We start from the raw sequence: 13214 nt of genomic DNA on the forward strand, positions 1-13214 counted from the left end.
ACCAAAGGCTTACTTTCCTGCATAATAAATCACTTGATTTAAAAAAAAATGTTGAAAGGAAGCCTGGATCCTAAAAATGAAAATGAATATTTCTTAGTTCTATTTCAGAGGACCATGATAAATATTCAATTGAAATTGACTTGTCAAAAATCTGGATTTTCCCCCCCCTCAAAAAAAACATCAGGTGTATTTTGCCTGAATTTTGCTAATAAACATTAAGTTGTCCCAATTTGCTCTCTTCTGAAACTGGTTAATCCAAAAATCTCAATATCTCAAGTCAACACAGCTATTTGGCCAGTTGGCTGGAACTGAGGATTATTGTCCTGCAGAGTTATTTATAAAAATAATAAATGTGGAATATAAATAAATAGAGATAACATGTCATGTTGCACAAGGCCAGGATAAAAAAGAAGTAGCCCATCACTATGATTCTTCAAGATATCAAATCCTTCCAGACAAACACCCTGTGAGTGTTACTTATTGAAAAGATCATATAGATATTCCATCTTTCATCTGCAATGTATTTTCTAGTAAGGGAATGGAATAAATGGTGGAAAGACAGAGGAGAATTATAAATGTGAGATGAGATGCCCAGCACCCCAGATGTAAAGTTTTGTTAATAAAAAAGAGCAATTTTACAAAAATGAAACAAAAAACTCAGTCCCAAACAAATAAAGGACATCCACTTCACCTATCTTTTTTAAAGAGAGAGCACTTCAGGCAGCAATAAACACAATCATTTTGTGTTATTTGCATTATAAAAGTACCAGTTGTTTTCATTCAGTAATTGTACTATGCACTATATTTTGTTCTATGTCACTTTATACCTTTTACTCCATGGTAGTTTCTATTATGTTACAATATTTTGTCTATAGGGATCACATAGGCCAGTTTTGCCTCATTCAGTAAGGGATTGCCAACCACTTTCACTCTGGTTTTGTTTTATAGAAGCATGCATACTCAATGCCCACACACATTTTAATGTATGCAAATCAGCATAAGACATTTAATGAGCAACAGTTGATTTTTCTACATCCAGATTTCATATTTTGACATTTTGCAATATCTCAATTTAAAACTGTATCTGTGCCTTCAGTGGCTATAGCATATCAATTGCTTAAAAGATAATAGGTATAAGTTAAAAAAACATAGTTATGAATACATGGATACATATAAGAAAAATAAAAAAAAATAAAAGAAACAATAGGGCAGAGAAGGTAGGCATGTTGGTGCGTTTATGTCAAGTGTATGATGCAAAATCCCAGGGATATTATAATGAATTGTCTCTAACTTTTAAAATATGGGCAAATATCTCTGTCTTTCCCTTCCACAAAAGTGACATAGTGAAATTCTAATATTACAAATAGTAAGCTGATCTGCATCCATAGGTGGCTAGTCCCAAATCCTCTTAAACAAAATCCAAGAAATGGCCAATTCCTCCCACTCCTCTTTTCTCTTTTCTTTTCTTTTTTCTTCTCTTATTGTTTCTTCTTTATTTTTTTTCTCTCCAAACATTATCATACAGTATATGAAAGTCAAGAATAGGAACCGTTTGCTTTTCTAATAGCTGTACATTAGCAATAGTATTTGCTTTTCAGTTGCTTGCATCAAGAACTGCTGCTTGAAACTACAAGATACAAGAGAGAGAAAAAACAAAGAGACGGAAGAAAAAAGAAAATACGTTAAAACCAAACAGATATTCTTTTTGACAGTCTGCAAGATCCAATTCTCCTACCTTACTTTAAATATACACATCTTATCACTATTTATGCTTAAATTACCCATTATTCCTTGAACAGTTTATCTCTGATATAACCAATTATACCACGCATTCCAATTATTATCAAATGCTGAAGACTCTTTATTTTTAAGAGCTATGGTTAAATTGTCCATTTCTGCGCAGTCACATATTTTCTGAATGACCAATTGATCTGTAGGTAAACAGGATGATTTCCAGCACTGGGCAAATGCTAATCTGGCCGCAGTTAGAATATGAATTATTATATATTTCGTCTTTTAGGAAAATGTTTATCAGAGATCCTAGTAGGAAGAACTCTGGTTTGTATTCGATTTGTTCTTTGGTTATCTCCTCCAGCCATTTTCTAATTTTTGCCAGTATTTCTGGGCTTCTTTACAGGTCCACCACATATGAAAGTAGGTTCCCTCTATGTTTTACATTTCCAACATTTTGGACTAGAGTTTGGGTTCATTTTCGCTAACCTCGAAGGGGATAAGTGCCATCTATATAACATTTTATACATATTTTCTTTGTACGCTACAGATTTCGTAATCTTAATGATTCTATTCCAGATCTTTTCCCATTCTGTTAATGTAATGCTTCTTCCAATATTCCTACTCCACATTATCATGTTCCCTTTCACTATTTCTTGCTCTAATTCTACCTCCAATAAATATTTATAAAATTTAGAGATATTCTTTTTATTTGATCCTAATAAGATTTTATCTAAGTGTTGTAATTTGCTATAGATTCCAAACTCTTTGATATCTTGTTTGTATCTACTATGGATTTGTATATATAACCACTGATCAATTTTAAATCCCTGTTCCTGTAAGTCCTGTCGAGTTCTTAATTTTCCTAAAGGGTCTAATAAATCTTTATATTTAGTCGTTTTTGTTATATCCAAATTGTTGGGATGAACCATTGCCTCCATTGTTGAAAGCCAAATCGAATTTTTAAATAATGTTTTTACATATTTTTTCCAATTAGTTAATAGTGAATCTCTAATAAGATGTCTATGAAAGTACGCCTGTTTAGTTTTTCCCACATCCCATAGAAATGCATGCCATCCTCTCTGAAGGTCGTGCCTTCCAAGACTAGAGTTCTTTTGTTCCGTAAATTGACCCAGTCTTTTAACCATAATAAGTTGGCTGCCCAATAATATAATTCCCAGTTTGGAAGCGCTAGCCCACCTCTACTTTTGCATCTTGTAAGGCCTTAATACTGATTCTAGCTTTTTCCCTTGCCAAATAAATTTAAGAGTTACCTTATTTATATCATCAAAAAAATTTTTGGTAATTTTATTGGGATTGTCTGGAATAAGTAAAGGAGTTTTGGTAAGATGTTCATTTTGATTGTGGCAATCCTGCCCAGTAGAGAAAGCTGCAACTTATTCCAAGATTCTAGATCTTTCTTAATTTGCTGTAACAGTTTATCATAATTATTCTCTTTGAGTGATTTACTATGTGGTGTTAACCATATGCCTAAATATTTGACCTTTTTGTTGCCTGTATCCCCATGGTTTTTTCTAATTCTTTCCTCTGGTTCTCTGTTAGATTTTTAGTCAGTAATTTCATCTTATTTCTGTTAATCTTTAATCCTGCTACTGAGCCATATTGTTCTAGTTCTTTTATTAGATTATGTCCTTTTTCCATGGGATCCTCTAGGAAGAAAACCATATCGTCTGCAAACGCCTGTAATTTATATTCCTCTGCTTTGACCCTAACTCCTTGGATTTCAGAATTTTGTCTTATCCGCGTTAACAATGATTCTAAAGCAAATATAAATAAGAGGGGTGAGAGAGGGCAACCCTGTCTAACGCCCTTTTCAATGCTTAGTGGGCCTGTTTGTTCACCATTAATTAGTATATTGGCTTGTTGGGTATTGTAAATTGTTGTTATACTTCTTTTTCTCCTTTTTCGGTCGCAAGACCGAGCGTTGTTTTTTTTTTTTCCTCTCTCTTTCTCTTCTTTCTTTCTTCTTTTTTTCTCTCTGTTGCATATGTAATGTTGTTATGTTATTTTTTAATTGTAAATTCAATAAAACGAAACTACAAGATACTTGTCAATATCTGGTGGTTTAAATTGAAAAATGTCAATTTATAATATAATATGCAGAATATACTCAATGACAAATGACCCTTTTCTTGAAAATTAAAGTTAAATTAAACATCTATCTCTGATAGTAATGGCCTGTTTTTGCCAGTCAAGACTGTTGATGGATAGAATATCTGATTCATAAATCTAGCACATGCCTTGATGTGACATCTATAAATGGGTGGAATAAATTGCAATCAGTGGTCTGCACAGCAAGTATAAAAGGCTAGGCTGTGTACTAAATTATGAACCTTATGCTTTAACGGTTTTTATTGCTCTTTTGTTGTGATGCTGTTTATTATAGTTAAGTACTTTGGTCCATGAGGCATTGGAGAGCAGTCAATGAAACCAACCAGGTTAATGGAGTTCTGACATAATCTAAATGTTCTCATAAATTATTAAGAAATCCAGACCAGTAAATCTTTAATTTTTGGTTTCCTATACAAAAAATCTAGGCTATCTTTATCACTAACCTTTTGTGAACGTATTTTTACTAAACTTGATCCCTATGATCTTTGTGTTCTCAGTAGCGGTTTCTTTTTTCTTTTTCTTGTTTATCTTCCTTTTCCTAACTCCACTTTTCTTTTTCCAACTGTTGGTTTTCTCCCCAACCATTGTGCACAGAACTGCTTACCAAAACTTTCAGGTGGCTTACAAGAATTATCTATAAAATTTTCATAGTCTTATTAATATATATATGGTAGTCTTTTGGGCAAGAAGAAGGCACATTGTTTAGAAATTCAACTGTGCATATAGAAGTATAGAGTCTAGCCCAACTGGGGCACTGAAAGTCTATTGTTGTAGTAACTGTTCCTGTTATTGTTCCTGTGTTGCCACTCGTGGTTTTCTATTAGTTTTTGGTGGCACCTGTCTTCAATATAGAGCAACAAAGTATACAATAGCCATCTGTTGTCGTGATGTATCCCACCCATCTCATCAAGGATTCAATGTTAATGGATTCTGTGCAATCCAAGACCTTCAGTTGGAGACACCATCATGCCAATGAATGCAGAGGATGAAGTGGGGAGTTCTAGCCACTTTTCTAACCACTTCACTCATGCAGGGGCGGAGAGTGCTATCTTAGAAAGGCTGCCCAGTCACCTTGGATGCTCCTGGGATCTCAGCTGCCCTGGGTACTGAGACAAACATCCAAAGGGCCACCCATTTGTAACTACAACTGCAAATGGTCATCTGCACTTGTACTTCACCACTCCCCCCATTGCCCCTGGACTCAGAGAATTAGATTTGGACCGAGATGATTTGAAGATGTTGTAGATAACATAAAACATAAACATAAACCTGTGAGTAATGAAGTTTTAAGTGGAACAGCCCTTGCACAGGAACAATCCCACTCTCCTGGCAGATGAGATCTTAATACACTTGCTTGATGAACCATTACATCTGAAGAGTTCTCCTGCTGCAATGGATGACCAGGATGTCAATGTGTCTTATGCTTAGAGTGCTTCAATACACTTGCCCTCTTGACTGTTGGGACTATTGATCAATCTACCCTGCTCAAATTGCCAGGGCCAGACTTCTCATGCTGGGATAGGGGGAAAAAAACCCTATCTCAGTGAGTGTCAAAGACTCATTGGCTCATCTGATTTGATCCATCTGCCAAAATGGTTTACTAAAGTGTGGCTGCTTCACATGTTACAGCAACTTGGAGGTTGAGCTGAAACAGGTGAGAGCGGAATGGTAGGTGGGGATCAAAGATGGACAAGCAGCCTTAAGAAGGACATACTAGGTACCACCATCAGAGGTGCTACCCCTTCCATCCTTCAGAGTCACTTATTTATATTTATAATTATTTTACTTATGCTTAGTCTTATAAGTTTAAATTTATAATTATTTCTAAAACAATATGAATACAATATTGGAAACAGTCAGTCTCAAATGGCTAGCGGGGAGTGACTTGGGGTTCTGACTGCTTTTATTGGCTCAACAATACATTACTAGTCAAACGGAAATTCTGACTTTTGCATTGAATATACAAGGCCAAAATTGAAACCAGTGGGTATCCCCCCTCCAAAAAGATGAGGATTTGACTTGTGATCCCCAATTTTGAGCCCCCATAGCTGGAATAGAATTAAAATAATATTTATCTGTTGGAAAAATGGGTAAGAGTCATAGAAGCCACTTTTTGTAATTTCAGAAAATTGAATTAAATTGAATTAGCAATTTACATATTCATATAAAGAGAAAGAAAGCCACTGTATGAGCACATCATAGCCATGCTTTTATACATGAATACTGATTTTTAGTTCCAGCATTGAAAATAATTGTAGTTTTTGGAGTCACAGCATATAAAACCATTTCCTAAAAAGTGTGTTTGTTAAGAATTGATAACTTCTTTTTTTCTGCAGTTTAGTAATATGTAGATTAGCCTTCAGAAAATTTTATGGGGGAGTAATGTTAAACTTACTATTACTTCAGTTCTTATTGTTTGAAATAAATATTACAAAGGAACAACGACATATTTTATTAAGGTGGTTCAAACAAGCAAAACCCAGAATCTTCTACCTTCCAGGAATATGGTGTTCTTGTTTAAAAAAGAAACTGAAAAGAGCTGAAATATATCAGTGACATTTCATGATCAGTTTAGTTGCATATAAAATTAATGCTAAAATACTCATTGGTATTTCTGGCCTGCAATGACTTCTATGCAATTACCCTAACTACAATTACCTCTAATAACATATTAAATGAAGTTCTAGTTGCTACATAGCTGAAATATAGGCAAAAGGTACTATTCTATTTCACAAAGTAGTTGATATAAGATTGGCATAGAGGTAGGTGTCCATAGCAAGCCACAATGATGCCAGCATGATCTGTTCCTCGTGGTGCCATCATATAATTATTATGATTATGTCATATCTAATTTAAGTATATACATTGTATAAGTTGCATCATGATCTTAGGATACATATGTTTTATTTTGCTAACCAGCAAATACTTCTGAGTGTAAAGTTTTTACTGCAAGGCACTAGAATTTGATTAGATATGACAGATTTAACATTTCAAGATGTAACAGGATGTAATGTTCAGCTGTAACATTCTTTCTGAGATCTGTTTCCTGAGTCTTTACGTACTGTTGTGTAATTCAGGATAGAATTGTATTGATATTATTTATCATTTCTATCCTTGATATGAAAGTATTATTTCTTTTATTTACTTGCAGAAAGTGTTACATAAAACAGTTCATAGGATATATGGGATTGAGTGAAATATAAAACATCACAGGCACATGGGCCAGATAGCAGTATTTAAAATAGTGAATATTCTGAAACTAAAAAACAGAAAACTAACTCATAAATATCAGTGATGAAAGTGATGAAATATTATTTAAAAGGCTTATAGACACAAAGCATAATTTTCTCCCTTCAAACTATCTCTCTTTTTCTCTCTAGATAATCTAACCATATTTTCAAAAAATTACAATTCCTTTACTTTGCTGAATAGATACTTTGGTTTCTCAAGAAGATTTAGAATCATTGAAGACTTTGCATGAAGCATATTTGATCTCACCAGATGTATGATATTTCAAATGCCATCAAATTTCAGACTGCAAAAGGAGGGCCAAGAATCCCTGAGAGTAATAGGTCAATCCAACTAGAGGACGTTGACTTGCAACTGCACACTAAAGCAAACAAGAAAGAAATTGTATGTAGGACTGGAGAACATACTCACTATATTTAAGTATAAGATAGGGAGAAGAAATAGTTTATGAACATTGGCTCTCCAGAAATTCAAAATATCTCCAAAAGGACTGTAATTATGTACTCACTTTTACTAAAGTGCTTCAAAAATCAGTTCCCTTATGGTATTTAAAAACATAGTCATCACTGAGGGCAGTAACATCATAATTACTTCCATGAAATGCCAAAAATGTAAATGCACTTCAAAAGTACAGAAATTCAAAATGCACTTCAAAAGCACAAAAGCACTTCATTTTATCTGATATAAAATGAGGATATAATCAGATACAATACATATTAATTGAGCTCCTTCATACTTTCACAATGTGTCATCAATATCAATAAGCCGTAACTATAGATTTGAAAGCAGAGCTGTTTTTGAAGCCAAAGAAATTGATTTTCACTAACACATATTTATATTTCACTAACACACACAGCAACATAATTGTCTTCTCTGTTGATTGCATATTTATATGTTAAGTATGGTAATCGTCAGGATTTCAGATCTTTGTGTGAATTATCAATATTTAGCATAAACTACTTAAAATAGGGCAAACCTAAAGCAAAACAAGCAAACTATCTGCATGAATTTCAAGGCTCTCTTCTAATACTAGACACTTTATTATAATATCTTCATATAGTAATATGAACAATATGTTATGTTAATCCATCCCATGATTTGTAAACCATGGCTCTTTCTTGGAAGAGTTCTGTTTTATAAAAGCTTTAACATACTATAGCATCTGCTGCTAGTTTGGTGCCATCCAGATGTGCTCGACTTCAAAATTCCCAGGAATAATATCTGTTGCAGAACCAATTAGCTCATGCAATGACGACAGTTGCTCCGAAGCCAAAGTTGGGTCTGTTTTAGGATTTGGAAAGAGAGGATGGCTATTGTTCATCAAATGAGATAATTTCCTACATTTCAGGCAAAATTCTATGTTCATTGCCATTGCTAATAAAGCTTGATTTTAGCCTAGCAAGGTGACACAGATGCATATGTGAATTAAGTCTGTCATATGAGTTAAGTCTCTTCAAACTGTTTATATAATCTTTCTTTAAGAAAATAATTTTGGAATTAAGGAAGAGAGAATACCCACAAACACAGAGCGAAAGAGACAACTAGACAATGGAATACCCTCTCCTCTGTGCGTTAACACAAAAGCAGTCACTTCAAGATGCCTTTATATGCAGCCAAAAGCAGCCCTTTTGTTTCCGAAGCAACAGGAAGTAAACCATTTCTAATCAGCAGTGGTTCTTGGCTTCCCAAAAGATGCTTATCTCTCTTTCCCAGGCTACCAACTGTAGCTTCCGGAGTCATTCATTTCTTTCACACACATATCTCAGCCCCCCACATGTGAAGAGTGTTCAACTGATGATTATTTTTGGAACAATTTACATTTTATATTTAAACTGAGTATGAAAATGTTTTGAAACATATTTCCTAGAAAGGTGGAAGAAGGAGAGGGAAATAAAAACAGGCATAAATGAGAAGAATTATTTCAGTTCTTTTAAAACTCCTTATGGGGATAAAAGAGGGTGCCCAAGCTATTGTAGGAAGAACAAAAGACACTTGACTTAATATTACAAAAAAATCATTCAATCTGATTATACTGATAAAATCAGCTTGCATTCTAAAAGCGAATTTACATGTTGCTAGTTGTTACTGGAAAATTCTTTGTTGCTATAGGGAATTCCCCGCTCAAAAAATAAAAACCCCAGTATACTCCTACAGTCCTACAAGTGCTCTTTTGCTGCTGTGCTACAACCTCAGAAACTAATGAAATCTATGTGCAGTTGCTCATTTTGTGAACCATGAAAGTGCAGAATGCAGTTTCTTGTTTAAATATTGCATCAGAATATCGCTTTATTCTGCCTGGCCAATTGATCAACCTAGACAGGAACAATGTAGGTGTTTTCTGTTCCAGATGTACCTTCCCTAAGAAGCAAAATTTATCTGAGATATGGGGTGTTGGGCATCCTTTGGTTATTCTTTTGTTCTAATTTCTATTTTGCTCTCTGAGCTTACTTCCTGGCCTGACTTGCTTTTTGGTACTGACTTACAATAGCAGGATTTCAATTGTCCCTCAGGGTTTCCTAGTTATTAAATTATTCACTTTTCTAGTAGTGCATCCAGTTTCATAACTCTGGGAATGTCTTTCTGGGAACATCCTTCTATAAATGTTCAATTTTCATAATACAGTCATATAGAGCTTATTTGATGAACTTTGAAAGTCCATCTTATTTTCCATGTAACTGAAAGTGATTCTTTAGGGATGATTGGGTTAGATAATTGTCTTGGTATCCCCATCATCAAATAATTTCTAGTAAGAATCCAAAAAGGATTTTCTTGGTCATCACTTTCAGATTTTAAAATCCTCTACTTAAAGACCAGTAAGCTCTTTATGCAGCCCTTTTATTGATAGAATAGTGGGATATACTTCAAATGAATGAATAACAAGAAAGGTTTCTTAAAGTTAATATATATGTGATTTCAACTTACCAGGCAGAGTATAAATGATGAGAGCACTTTGGAGGGGGAAAGTATATATGCAATGATTGTAATTTTGCATTAATCAATATGCCAAGAGCAGGGGTGGGACTTTATCAGTTTGGCCCGGTTCAGGCAAACCAGTAGCTCTGATGATCAGTGAACCAGTTCACTCTAAAGATCAAATGTTGGGCCTGCCCACCTGCCCCGGCTGTAGCCTGTGCTTTATATCCTGGATTTTAGGCTCAGCTGATTCATGGCACAGCAGATTGCCACGGGTCAGCTGTTTAACACATAGAGATTGCTAGTCGTCAGTAGCAAATACATTGGTTGAATCGCACCCCTGGCCAAGAGTAATTTTTATGTCTAATCTCATTTTCTGTTATTAGCTATAATAAATAAGACTGGAATCTCACAATTCGTCTTCAAATTCTGAAGACAAACTATCAGTTCTTGGAGCTCAGATGTGCCAAATATAACAGAGAAGGGAGAGTGATGAAGGGTGTCTTCTTTCATACTTTCCCATCTTCCATGGAACAGTGGAATCATTATTTGAGTAAAGTTACTGATAGATAGGAGTTTACTTTAATGGAGAAGAACTATGTATAACAGTTTCCATGTTTTCAGTCTCTTGCATAGCCATAACTTGACATGACTACAAAATCAGCAATGTTCCATCTGATTGTTAACGTATCATTTAAATTTCCATCATATCTCATAACTAGCTGCCCTATTCAGGAAATGTATTCCATCAAGAAATCTGAAATCAATTTTCATTCATACTAGGAAATACCAACCTTTCTGCTTCTCACACCCAAGAGCATGTAAGTTGAAATTTATCCTATTTTTAGTATGATTTAGTATTATTTTTAGATTTCTTTTGGGAGGAAAGGCAAATCAAAGTCTGCCACTTATAGTCCGGATGGGCCTGCTGTTTTCTTTTATTCAATCCCACATTTCAATGTAATGAGAGAATACCAGGAAACTAGGCAGTGTGGACAGGAGAAAAAACAAGTGACTGAAAAGAGCAGCCAGGAAATAAGAAGGTTGAAGGTGATGAAAATAATGATTCTTCTAGAATGGTACGGATAGGAACTGATATCAGATTTGTGGAATTCCCCTTCATATGGCTAAAACTATGGATTCAGTTCAGTTGCAACTCAGACCAGTTCTCATTGCTTCACTTTCAAGGGAACAGATGTTTCTGTAGCTGTTGCAGTACAAACCTCTCCTTACCACATGGGAACAGAGTGCTAAGGTGCTTGTTGGAAATAAAATTAATGAGAAATTACTTTTTCAGACCACTATTAGGTTTATATTAGGTTAGTAAATCTCTATTTCTCCAAATAAGAAAAAGTCCAAATGCTTGAAGTGTAATGCCCTGGGGAAGATTTCAGTATAACTCTCTTTAAGGTTCTGCCCAAGATTCATTGTAGATTGGATTAGACAACAGCTTAGATTAAATAACTACTGTCCAGTCCTTAAACTCTCCTTTTTGGTGCAACATCAACTACAAAAAGCTCTGAAAGAAATGGATTATTTAAATCCTTTTTTTTTTTAAGTTTTATTTGGGTTTTCACAAAAACAAAATACAAATGAAACATCTTTTTTGGAAATAGCATGGTCCCAGGTTATCACTGCTTTATACAGACACCAAACTCAATTTCATGCTCATTTTTATATTATATTCCATATCTTATTACCGTTTTATATTTTCTTCATAGTTTTTCCCCTCTTTTAATTTTCTCAACTTTATTTTAATTATCTCATCTCAATCAAATCATTATATTTATACTTTTGTCTGTCCTGTTTCAATTTCATATTGTCTTTTCTTTTTAAACAAATTTTTCCCTGTAGTTACCAATTGGAGTATGATACCTTTATATCTTTTAATTTTATCCATTCAAACTCTTATTTAAGCTTCAGTGTATATCTTTAAGATTATAGCATTCAATATAATACATAACTTCCAATCAAATTCTGCTTGATACATTCTTAAAATACACGCTATATTCTTAAAAAGAAAAAATTTATATATATATGTAAATAAAGCACACATTCCATTCCAATTCAATTCTATCATTAATATTCATTGAAATCTTAACATCTTTAACATTTCTTTTCAATTAAATATCATACTTCCTTGGGAACACTTATAAACTTTCCATAGTTAATTCTTTTTTTCCTATATTTTTCACATATATTTTTATAAATCATTACTAATAATTAAAAATGTTCCCATTTAATTCTCTCAATCATTTTAATTCATTTATTTATTACCAAACATTCAACGACATTACAGTAAATATTTTATCCATCATTTTAATCATATTTTCTAAAATTATTTCTGTTTATAATATAACAATGCTATCTTATGTACCTTTGCAGAATCCCTTTTGCAATTAAATTTTCACCCATTATCTCTAAACAAGCTTATGGTTACAATCCTTATATCTTTTCCCTGTTTCTCCATTTCTTGTTTCTGTCTTTTACAACTTCTTTTCCTTGCCTTCTTCCCCCTCTTCTTCTCCCTCCCCTTTTTACCCCCTCGTCTCTCTACTTCTAACTCTCTCATCTGTAATCCCCTCTTCTGTTGCTTTCTAATATTATACTTATCTTTCAAATTCTTCTTCTTCTTTTTGGTTGTTTTTTCTAGTCTTAAACCTTTTACTCTCTTTCCCCCCTTTTCTTTTCCCTCCCCACTTAAAATTATTTGATCATTAAAGATGGCTTCTTCTTTGTCCCAATCTTCTTGTTCTGCAAGCATTTCTTGTTGTTTCTCATAGTTCCAAATCTCCATTTCTAAGAATTGAAATACGAAGCCAAAAGAACCTCTCCCTTCTTGTGCATCTTCTTTCCATTTTTTAAGTTCCATTTTCAGTTCTTTTAAGAGTGATACTATTTTAAAGACTTTTAAACAACCACCCGGTTAATTTTAGTCATCCAGATGCAAAAACCAAAAATCACCAAGTAATCCAAAAATCCAAGGCTGTTTCTTTTTGCTTCTTTTTTCCACTTTCTCTTCCTGGGGTTCTATTATTTTGCTACCAAGTTTCAATTAAAATGTATCTTTGAGGAATCTTGTTGAAATTTCACTGTAAGTTCCTTTTAGTTAAAGTTCCATTCCTTAGTTCCAGGCAGTCTCCTCCATTTTTCCAGATGCTGCCCTTTTATTCTTTTTTTTTTCTCCT

The sequence above is a fragment of the Pseudonaja textilis genome, chromosome 3 (assembly GCF_049901715.1).
Source record: "Pseudonaja textilis isolate UNSWEBS1 chromosome 3, rPseTex1.2, whole genome shotgun sequence".
Lineage (NCBI taxonomy): Eukaryota > Metazoa > Chordata > Lepidosauria > Squamata > Elapidae > Pseudonaja > Pseudonaja textilis.